Raw genomic sequence first — 8,573 nt, 5'->3', positions numbered from 1 at the left:
AATCAGCTGCTGGCAGAACCAATAAGTTCTGGTTCTCCAGAGGCTGGGAGCAGTCAGAAGCCAATCAGGCCCAGCAGGCAAGATTAAAAAGTTTTGTCTGCTTTCTCCAGGGATCAGCTCTGGGGGAAAGATCTCCTCTACCTTAATCTAAGGAGCCTAGCAAAGTCTGGGGCTGAGGTCTCACTGCACCTTTTCAGTTGAGCCAGCCCTAGACAATTATTTTATGTGTTGGGAGTTTAAAGCACAGGTGGCCAACTTGACTTCAATAGCTATTTACTGCTGAAAAATTCAGGCAAGCTCACATTGCCAGGTGACCCACTGACTCAGGTGAGCCCATGACAGAAGAGTAAATGTTTATTAGGCTTAGAATTAAATAGTTAACAAAATACAAAGAGTTTTAAACACTGACAAGTAGGACGCCTTTCTGCTCTTTATTGCTCAACTTTCAATATCATGTGAAGTCACAACTTCACTAGTTTTCCAGGATCCATAGAGACTTGACTTGCTGATACTGAAAAGCAGAAAGTCAACTTTTGAGGGGGAAGCCTTTATATGTTATATGTATATAAGAGGGAAGAAGCCCAAAGTTACCATTTTGCATGTCACCTTTAAAGCTTGATTTGTGATCTATTGGGATAGAGAAACAGAAACTACAAGCCTCACTAGTCTCTAAGGGTCTGCTAAATTACAAAAGAAACGTGCTTTTTAAATTGTTACGTAACATGATTTGAAACATCCCTTAAGACCTTGTATAGACAGTTTACACCTTAACTAACATAATTTGAAACAATTATTAACTCAATTTTTAAAAGTGTCTTTTTTCCCCATCATCTAGATGGACTGTAAGGGTGAAATCAATGTCAGTGGAAATTGAGAGCACTCATCACCCTCCTGTAGATTTACCAAGGAACTCATGCAGGGTCCTCAATGGCACAGAAGCCCTGGCAGGGACAGGAGGGTGTATGCCTTGGGAAGAGTAGCTTCTGCAGATGGGCCTCCATACCCCATGCATGCAGTGGGAAGTGAGCTCCATGACACTTGATGTAGAAGGGAACATTAGGAGTAGGACAGAAAGGGGGCTGCTGGATCCATATTTATCCAGTGGCTGGGAACTCATGCAGCTCAGGGAGTGGCTATAGAAAGACTGTACTGCAGCCCTGCGGGCAGAGGGTGGATGCCATTCCCGACCTCTGCTTAGAAAGGATTAGTATGGCTTTGTGTGGGAGAGGTGAACATCACCATCAAAGCATAGCTGTGATAGTTCTATATGAAATTCACCTCCTTGGGTACAGGGCCTGCATGACTCCCATATAAGCTCATAGGAAATCATCCCATGGCAATGGCATTCATTACTCTTTGATGCAAAGAGAAATTAGTGTACAACAAAATGTGTATATTTTCCAGAATACTATTAGCCAGATAACAAAGTGGCAGAATTCTGTGTGGTAGAATGCTTGATGAAAGATGTAAAAAGGAAAAAGAGCCATGTTCTTTTCTTTCTTAACAGAAATATTGTAAAGCCTAGTGAAGAACAGTTCTCTTCTCCACTGGTCCTCTCTTATCAACTGCTTCATCTCTTTGTTTTGAGATCTCTTTGTTAGCTCCAATTGTGATGTTCACTTGCTGCTTGACTGGCTAGATGACATCAGTCACAATCACTGTGGGCAAAAAAAAAGATAGTAGTTTGTAATGCATCGTCCTTCCTCTGAAATGCCAGCTTCAATTTGCCTAGAGCCAGCGGTTCAAATATATATTACACATAATTACTCTTTAAAAAATTAATTTATTAAGGTTGAGAGAGAAAAAAAAAGAAAATAAATTAAAGGGCCTGATCCTGTGAGTGATGAGCACCCTCAGCTCCCACTGACACAACTGCCAAGCAGTGGTAAATACCCCTCCCAGTATTGACATTGCTGGGAGATGTGGATGTAAAGTACCTTGCAGCTTGAGCCCTAGATATTCTGTCTGCTATATTAATATAGTGTCCTCAATTTACCTCAGTGTGTTCAGATATCACGGCACCCTGAATCCCCGAGAGAGCCAGGCCCCTATTATGCTACAGTCTCTAATTTAATGTAACTGTTCTATTTTATAACTGTATTAATGTTCCTGTGAGTGAATGGTGGTTTGTACTCCAGCAGTTAAATGAAATTTAGGACTGTAACAAAATTTTTCTGAGAGACCTGACATTCATGACTAACATTGTATAAGTGGCACGTTATTGCTTAGGGGAAAAAATGGTTCTGAAAATAGATTCTTACACATGCTTAACATTTGTTTTATATCATAAAAGAAACAAATCAACCAGTAAAAGAGAACTTGATCTCCTGCAGTGACTAACTTTATGGAAAACTATATTTTTTAATATTAAGTTCAAAAGTTCTGCAATCTGTTATAGATCAGTAAACAAAATATGGCAAAAATGTTCATTCAAAAGGAATCTGAAATTAAATTTAAAACTGATAAATGCTATTTGTCTTCCCTGTGACTCATATCCTGGAATGAAATAAATATATTATAAATTATTTGTCTCAACCTCTTTTTCTCTTTTTATTTTGTTAATTTGTGGGTGTGCGGCAGATAATTGAATTTTGGAACATAATGGAGAGACAGTTTGGAGAGTGCTTTGCCCCAGTCTGTAAGCACACATTTTACATGTTTTTCTAATTATTGTATTTGAATGTGTTTGAGTTTCAAATACAGTTGAAGTATTTTTAATTAAGCCATTTTAGATCTAAAAAGTGATGAAAATGACCCCAGTCCAAAATGTGGTTCTCTTCGCTTTAGCCCATAAAACAACACAAATTTGCCCCCATGTTCTGCTGCCCATACAATCCTGACCTAGCAGTCCCTGCAGATTGCTCTTGACTAAAGCAAGAGTAATTTTAGCAGCAGACGGTGTGTTACAGGAGGATCAACATATTTCTATGAACCGACCATGCACCTAGTTCCCAACCACAAATGCTGCTCTACAGCTCAGTGCATAATGGAACTATGGAACCTGAACTCCTCAGTAGTTGAGTGAGCTAGGAGTGGAGTACAATGGTTGTACTGCAAGGTACCTTTTTTGTCTGTAAGCTTATACTGAAGCCAGGATTTAGCTAGTCTTTCACTTTCTTCCTCCCGTCTTTTTTTTTAATACCCCCAGAGTTCAGAAAATATAAATCAACTTTCTACATTTTGAATAACAATAAAAGTACATGTTGGTGGATGATTTGGAAACCCAAATTGGCCAAGATGTTAAAACCCACAGAACCTGGGCATATAATACAAACATCAGCTCAACCTTAATGCACATCCCAATCTTTTGCTTGATAATTGTAGAAATATTTGTACCAAAACCATCTGTTACCAAAGAACAAGAATATTTACACTCATTGTCCTCAGATGTTATCACAAGGGTTGACAATTTGTTCTATGCTATGTTTTAGTTTTATAGAGAGAGAATTAGTATAGAAATAAGACAGTCACAAGCATTACAGTACACTGATCACATTTAATGAAAGGTAGTGTCAAAAGCCAGTCGAGACTAGAAACTACTGCTGATATATCAGTGTTGGGTAAAGGTGTGATTTAAAAAAAACAAAACATTTTTATGCTGGCAAACACTATAGTGTAGATGTGGTTATACTATCAAAACAATGCTTTTAACAGTACAGTTAATTTCTTTTGGAGAACTGGTATAAACTGCATTTATGCTAGGAAGGTTTGCTGATATAGCTATACTAGCAAAGTTTTGAAATGTAGATTTGGCCTAAAGCTCTTTCTACAGTGTGTAATATGTGGACCAACTGGTGCATATGCATGGCACACCCCTGTAATCAATGGAGCTCCACATAGGTATAGCAGTATTCCCTCACACTACATTGCACGACCAAGGCCTAATTGTGATTAAAATAATTTGAAGATACACTATGGGCCCTGACCTTTAAAAAGGCCTCAGTTCAGCCTCTGATTTTGAGCAGGGTGCAGTTTTTGTGGGCACAAATAACTTCAGGCACATTAGACACCTAATTACTTAATTTGTAGGATGTCTTAATGCTATACAATGTGCCTACAATTATTTTCACTTGAAAAATGGTGCCTGCAATTATTTCTGGTGCAAAAGTGCAGGTGCAAAATTGGGGGTCACTTTTCAAAATTAAGTCTATAATGAGCCATGAATAAAATTACAGGTTCATCTGCATGAGGGTTAACCTACTTGATATTCCTGTTGGTTAGACAGTTGGCTGTTACATGCCTCTCCTAAGCATACAGGTAGCATGGGTTGGAAATGAACTGTTAAGAGATTTAAATGGCTATATGATAGAAGGTGATGGTTTTGATGGGAGAATGTACCTTGCACTTCAGAGTTCTAGACCTGAGTTCTAGCCCTGGCTTTGATGTCTGTGGCCTTACACAAGTTACTGAAGCTTTGTGAGGTAGTGTCAACAGGAATGAAAGGTGCTCAGCACCTTCAAGGATGTGTTCTGTATCTCACAGGATCAGAATCAATGCTTGCAATGTCCTTTAAGGATCAAGTGCCATACTTGGCCCTCTGGTCTATCTCAGGGCAGAATTTGGCTTAAAAAGCCCTATAGACAGTAAGCATTTAATATTATTATTAGTCAGTCCATGCCAATGATTTAGATGACAGCAATGAAAATAAGATCTCAAACTTTGCAAATGATATTAAAATTAGTGTTAGAGCAAATAATGTGGAATAAGCAACTGGATTCAAATTTATTTGGCTCATATAGGTAACTAGGCCAGCAGATGGCAAATGCAGTTCACAGTAGAAAAATGTCATATAATTGGTCAGAGAATATGTCCTAAATGGAACAATCATATAGCCCAGTTAGGAAAAAAGAGATATTGGAGGGAGGAGGGGGGCTTAAACCATTCAGAACTACATGCAAAAAAGAATGCTTTTCTGTTGAATTAGCAAAGAGAATATAAAAATAAGGTGATAATCAGGGCCGGCTCCAGCATTTTTGCCGCACCAAGCAGCGAAATAAAAAAGCAAAAAAAACCCAAAACGCGATGGGCAGCACGTCGGCAACAGCTCTACTGCTGCCGCTGCATTCTTCGGTGGCAATTCGGCGGCAGGTCCTTCCCTCCAAGAGGGACTGAGGGACACGCCACTGAATTGCCGCCGAAGACCCGCACATGCCGCCCCTCTCTGTTGGCTGCCCCAAGCACCTGCTTGCTGCGCTGGTGCCTGGAGCCGGCCCTGGTGATAATAAGGCACATATTGGATCCCACCTGGAACTATATTTGTGAGCTATTTTTGTTATACTACACCATAACTATAAATAAGATTACAGGTCTCTGTCCCAAGGATCTTAGAGTCCAAATAAGCCTTAACACAGCAAGGGATGATAATAATAAAGGGTACGGGTAGATGGTATCACCAGGCAAGATATGCAACAGTGAGAAATCACTCAGAGATTGTTATATACTGTTCCTTTTTAAAATTAGTATAAACAATGGGGGACCAAAACAGGCAAGAAGTGATGTTAAGATTAATAAGAAGTTTAAAGAGGAATTTGAAGAACAATGATTGATCATCACTAAGACTGGGTACATTCTTGAATAATGTAAGTTATAAGGAAAAATGCAGGTAGATAGTCTCATTTTCTGTAGTAAAGAGGACACCGATCTGACAAAATAGAGACTTCAAAATTATTAAAGGGGTTTATGAAAGGGATCAAGACATACTTTTCACACAGGTGAAGGGCAAAATCCTTAACTTAGTCATGAAATCAGTCTCGTCCATGGCAATGGGCCTACTTGCACAAGGTGAGCAGGATTTGGCCCCAGGGTTTTAAGAGTTAGGGGACATAAACTTTAAGAGTACAGAAGAAGCTAGTACAGACCTACTTCACACAAAGGTATTATAGATGTATATAGAACACATTACTGAATGCCACTGAAACATAATGAGTGATGTTTTTAAGACTGTTGTTATTTAAAGAGGAGACAACTGAAGGACTGGACAAAGCAGGAAGGTGGGGTTAAGATACTGATAAATATTAAAAGGCATAATGTTCGTGATCCTAAGATGTTGTATGTCATAATACAACAGCAAAGTTCTGTTCCTAACCATTAATTTTCTTTTTCATTCTAATCTACTAACTTTATTTTGCACAGAAGCTATCATCTGAAAGTGCTTGAGTGCTTTTTTCTGATTGCACTGGCACAGTTATATGAACCATTAGCTATCATTACCTTTATTTCAAACCTGTCACTTCTTCTTTGTAGCCAGCACGCTGTGGGGGTAAAAATACACAAAAACAGTCTCTAAGAAAGAATAAAATCACCCATACAAAAATGAGCTGAAAGAAACATGTGAACCAAGAAGAGGAAAAAAGGAGATGAGAATCTTGATAAATCAGCTCTCTGTTTGAGCAGAGGACATATTCTATTGCTATAAAAAAAAACACCCTGAAACACAATGCAAAGCTGGAGCTGGCTTTTGTACATGCTCCTTCTCCCACCCAACCCTCCATACCTAAGATATCTCAAACATTCCACAAATAAAGCAAATACAAGTCATATTTGTATGACTGTGTTACACATGAAAAAATATAAATAACTGGAAAAGAGTTTGAAAACTTGAGATAAAAGTAGTGATTTTTTAAATGTAGATCTATGCATGGTGCTGTTCTATAAATCCTGCATGAGCCACACAATGAGCTATGAGCAATTAACATTAATTAAATGGACCCTTCTAATTATAGGGCTGTTGGTGACATATTAATAACTTCAGAATGCACTTGGATTTGGAATTTTTTTTTTCAGGGTGCGTGCTAGGCTGCCTTACCTCTGTAGATCTATGGCATGCTCCAGCTGCTACTGCACATGAATAGAATACCATTCACACTTACAGTAACAAGCACTACTAGCCAAACACTAGGTAAATTAACCATTATACAGAGCAGTGCAGAAATAGCTTAGACTAGAACATACCAGTAGGCCTGATTTGCCTGCCTAAAACACCCAAGGAAGCTAACTGCAAATGGATAGGAGCACTGACAGACAGATGATCATGAAGGCAGTTTATGCAGCAGGAACATGTGCTCCAGAAGCCTGCTTATCATACGCAATAGCCAATGTTAGAAAGTCTACTGCTTACTTCTGAATAAGACAGGACCAGAAATCATGGGCCAAATTAACCTCAATGTAATACAATGGAGTTATGCCAGGAATTAATTTGTCCAATTATCTCCTTGTCAGCTTTATGTTAAAGGCAAGGAATGCAAGAGGTGACTCAGTCCATGTATGCTGGCAGTAACATGCAAGCCAGGGGGATATCCAGAAGGAAATAATGTCATAAGTTTGGCAAGACGGCAGCTGCGTATACCAGCTTAAACAAGATTTAGTCATCAAAAATGTACAACTTTAAGACCAACTTACGAAGTGTCAACTCAAATGTTATTTTCACCTTAACATATGGACGTGAAAGGTCCAGACAGACATCTAAATGCCTTCAAAAGCAAATGCCTCAGGAAAATACTAAATGGAATGAATTTATAACAAATGCTGAGATTCATCAGAGAGTTTGACAACTTCTCATCTCCAAAGTTATCCCAAAAAGAAGATGGAAATCTCTGGGTCATGGGATAAGAATGAAACCAGATCATCTGCCATTTCAGGCCTAGGGTGACCAGATGTCCCGATTTTATAGGGACAGTCCCGATTTTGGGGTCTTTTTCTTATATAGACTCCTATTATCCCCCACCCCGTCCCAATTTTTCACATTTGCTGTCTGGTCACCCTATGTAGGTCTGCCATTGCAACTATATTACTGTGGCTAGTGGAAAACATATATTTTTAGTACACAAAGAATCCCTCCATCAACCAGTACTTAGAAACCCCAAACTTTGGCATAGCATTTCAGGACTCAAAGAGCAGCCCTGTTCGTGCACTAAGTAAGGTTTGATGGTGTGGTAAGGCTTCAGATTCAGAAGCATGGTTCTCACCCCACTATGAAGAGCATTGACATCCCCTCCCCATATAGTTGAAATGTACTCCCTTCTTGGGACTTGGCTTTATTGTTAACTCAAATAACACATCATCCACAGTCTACCGTAAATTCCCTCCACAGGCTTGCTTGTTCCTGGGGCTGCCCTGCAGAACCCCCTCTCTTTGTTACTACTTCCCTTATTTGAGAAATCCTAAATTCACTGGTGCAACCAAACCTTTTAAGGGTCCGTTTTTGTTAATCTTCCCCCTTTATGGTGGCTGGGGACATGTGAAGGAGTTAGGGTGTTACATTGCTCTTCCCAGTATCTAGCTAATGGTAGAAGAAGTAGGGCTGGAATGATAGGAGGCAGAGACAAGGATAGGTAGCAATAGCCTCTGAAGCTTTGGTAGGGAATAGCAGAATGAGAAGTGGTTACAAAAGCTGTGCGGAGAATTCAAGAAAGTGTTTGAAGGATCCAGAAGAAAAAATAAAACAAGGGAGGAGCAGAGAAAAGTTAGTGAGAGCAAGACCTATCTCCAGAGGATGATGTGAGGTTGTAGCTGTGACGCTGGCAGACCAGGGTGCCAGCTTGAAGATATTGTCAAATTCCCTTAGATGCTGATGC

The 8,573-nt window shown here is 39.4% G+C and overlaps 1 long non-coding RNA gene across 1 annotated transcript in view; it reads right to left on the bottom strand.

Moving 5' to 3' along the window:
- Positions 1 to 485: 485 nt before the first annotated feature.
- LOC120407174 overlaps positions 486 to 8,573 on the bottom strand; it is a 48,645-nt gene continuing 40,557 nt past the window's right edge. The window contains exons 2-3 of the long non-coding RNA XR_005599823.1: positions 6,211 to 6,251; positions 486 to 1,658 (exon numbers count right to left, since the gene is read on the bottom strand). This is a non-coding gene — a long non-coding RNA (uncharacterized LOC120407174). The remainder of the gene's footprint in view (positions 1,659 to 6,210; positions 6,252 to 8,573) is intronic.

This window comes from Mauremys reevesii, linkage group 5 (genome assembly GCF_016161935.1).
Source record: "Mauremys reevesii isolate NIE-2019 linkage group 5, ASM1616193v1, whole genome shotgun sequence".
Taxonomy (NCBI): domain Eukaryota; kingdom Metazoa; phylum Chordata; order Testudines; family Geoemydidae; genus Mauremys; species Mauremys reevesii.
Note: the sequence above shows the minus strand (reverse complement) of the source record. Positions and strands in the feature narration are given on the sequence as shown.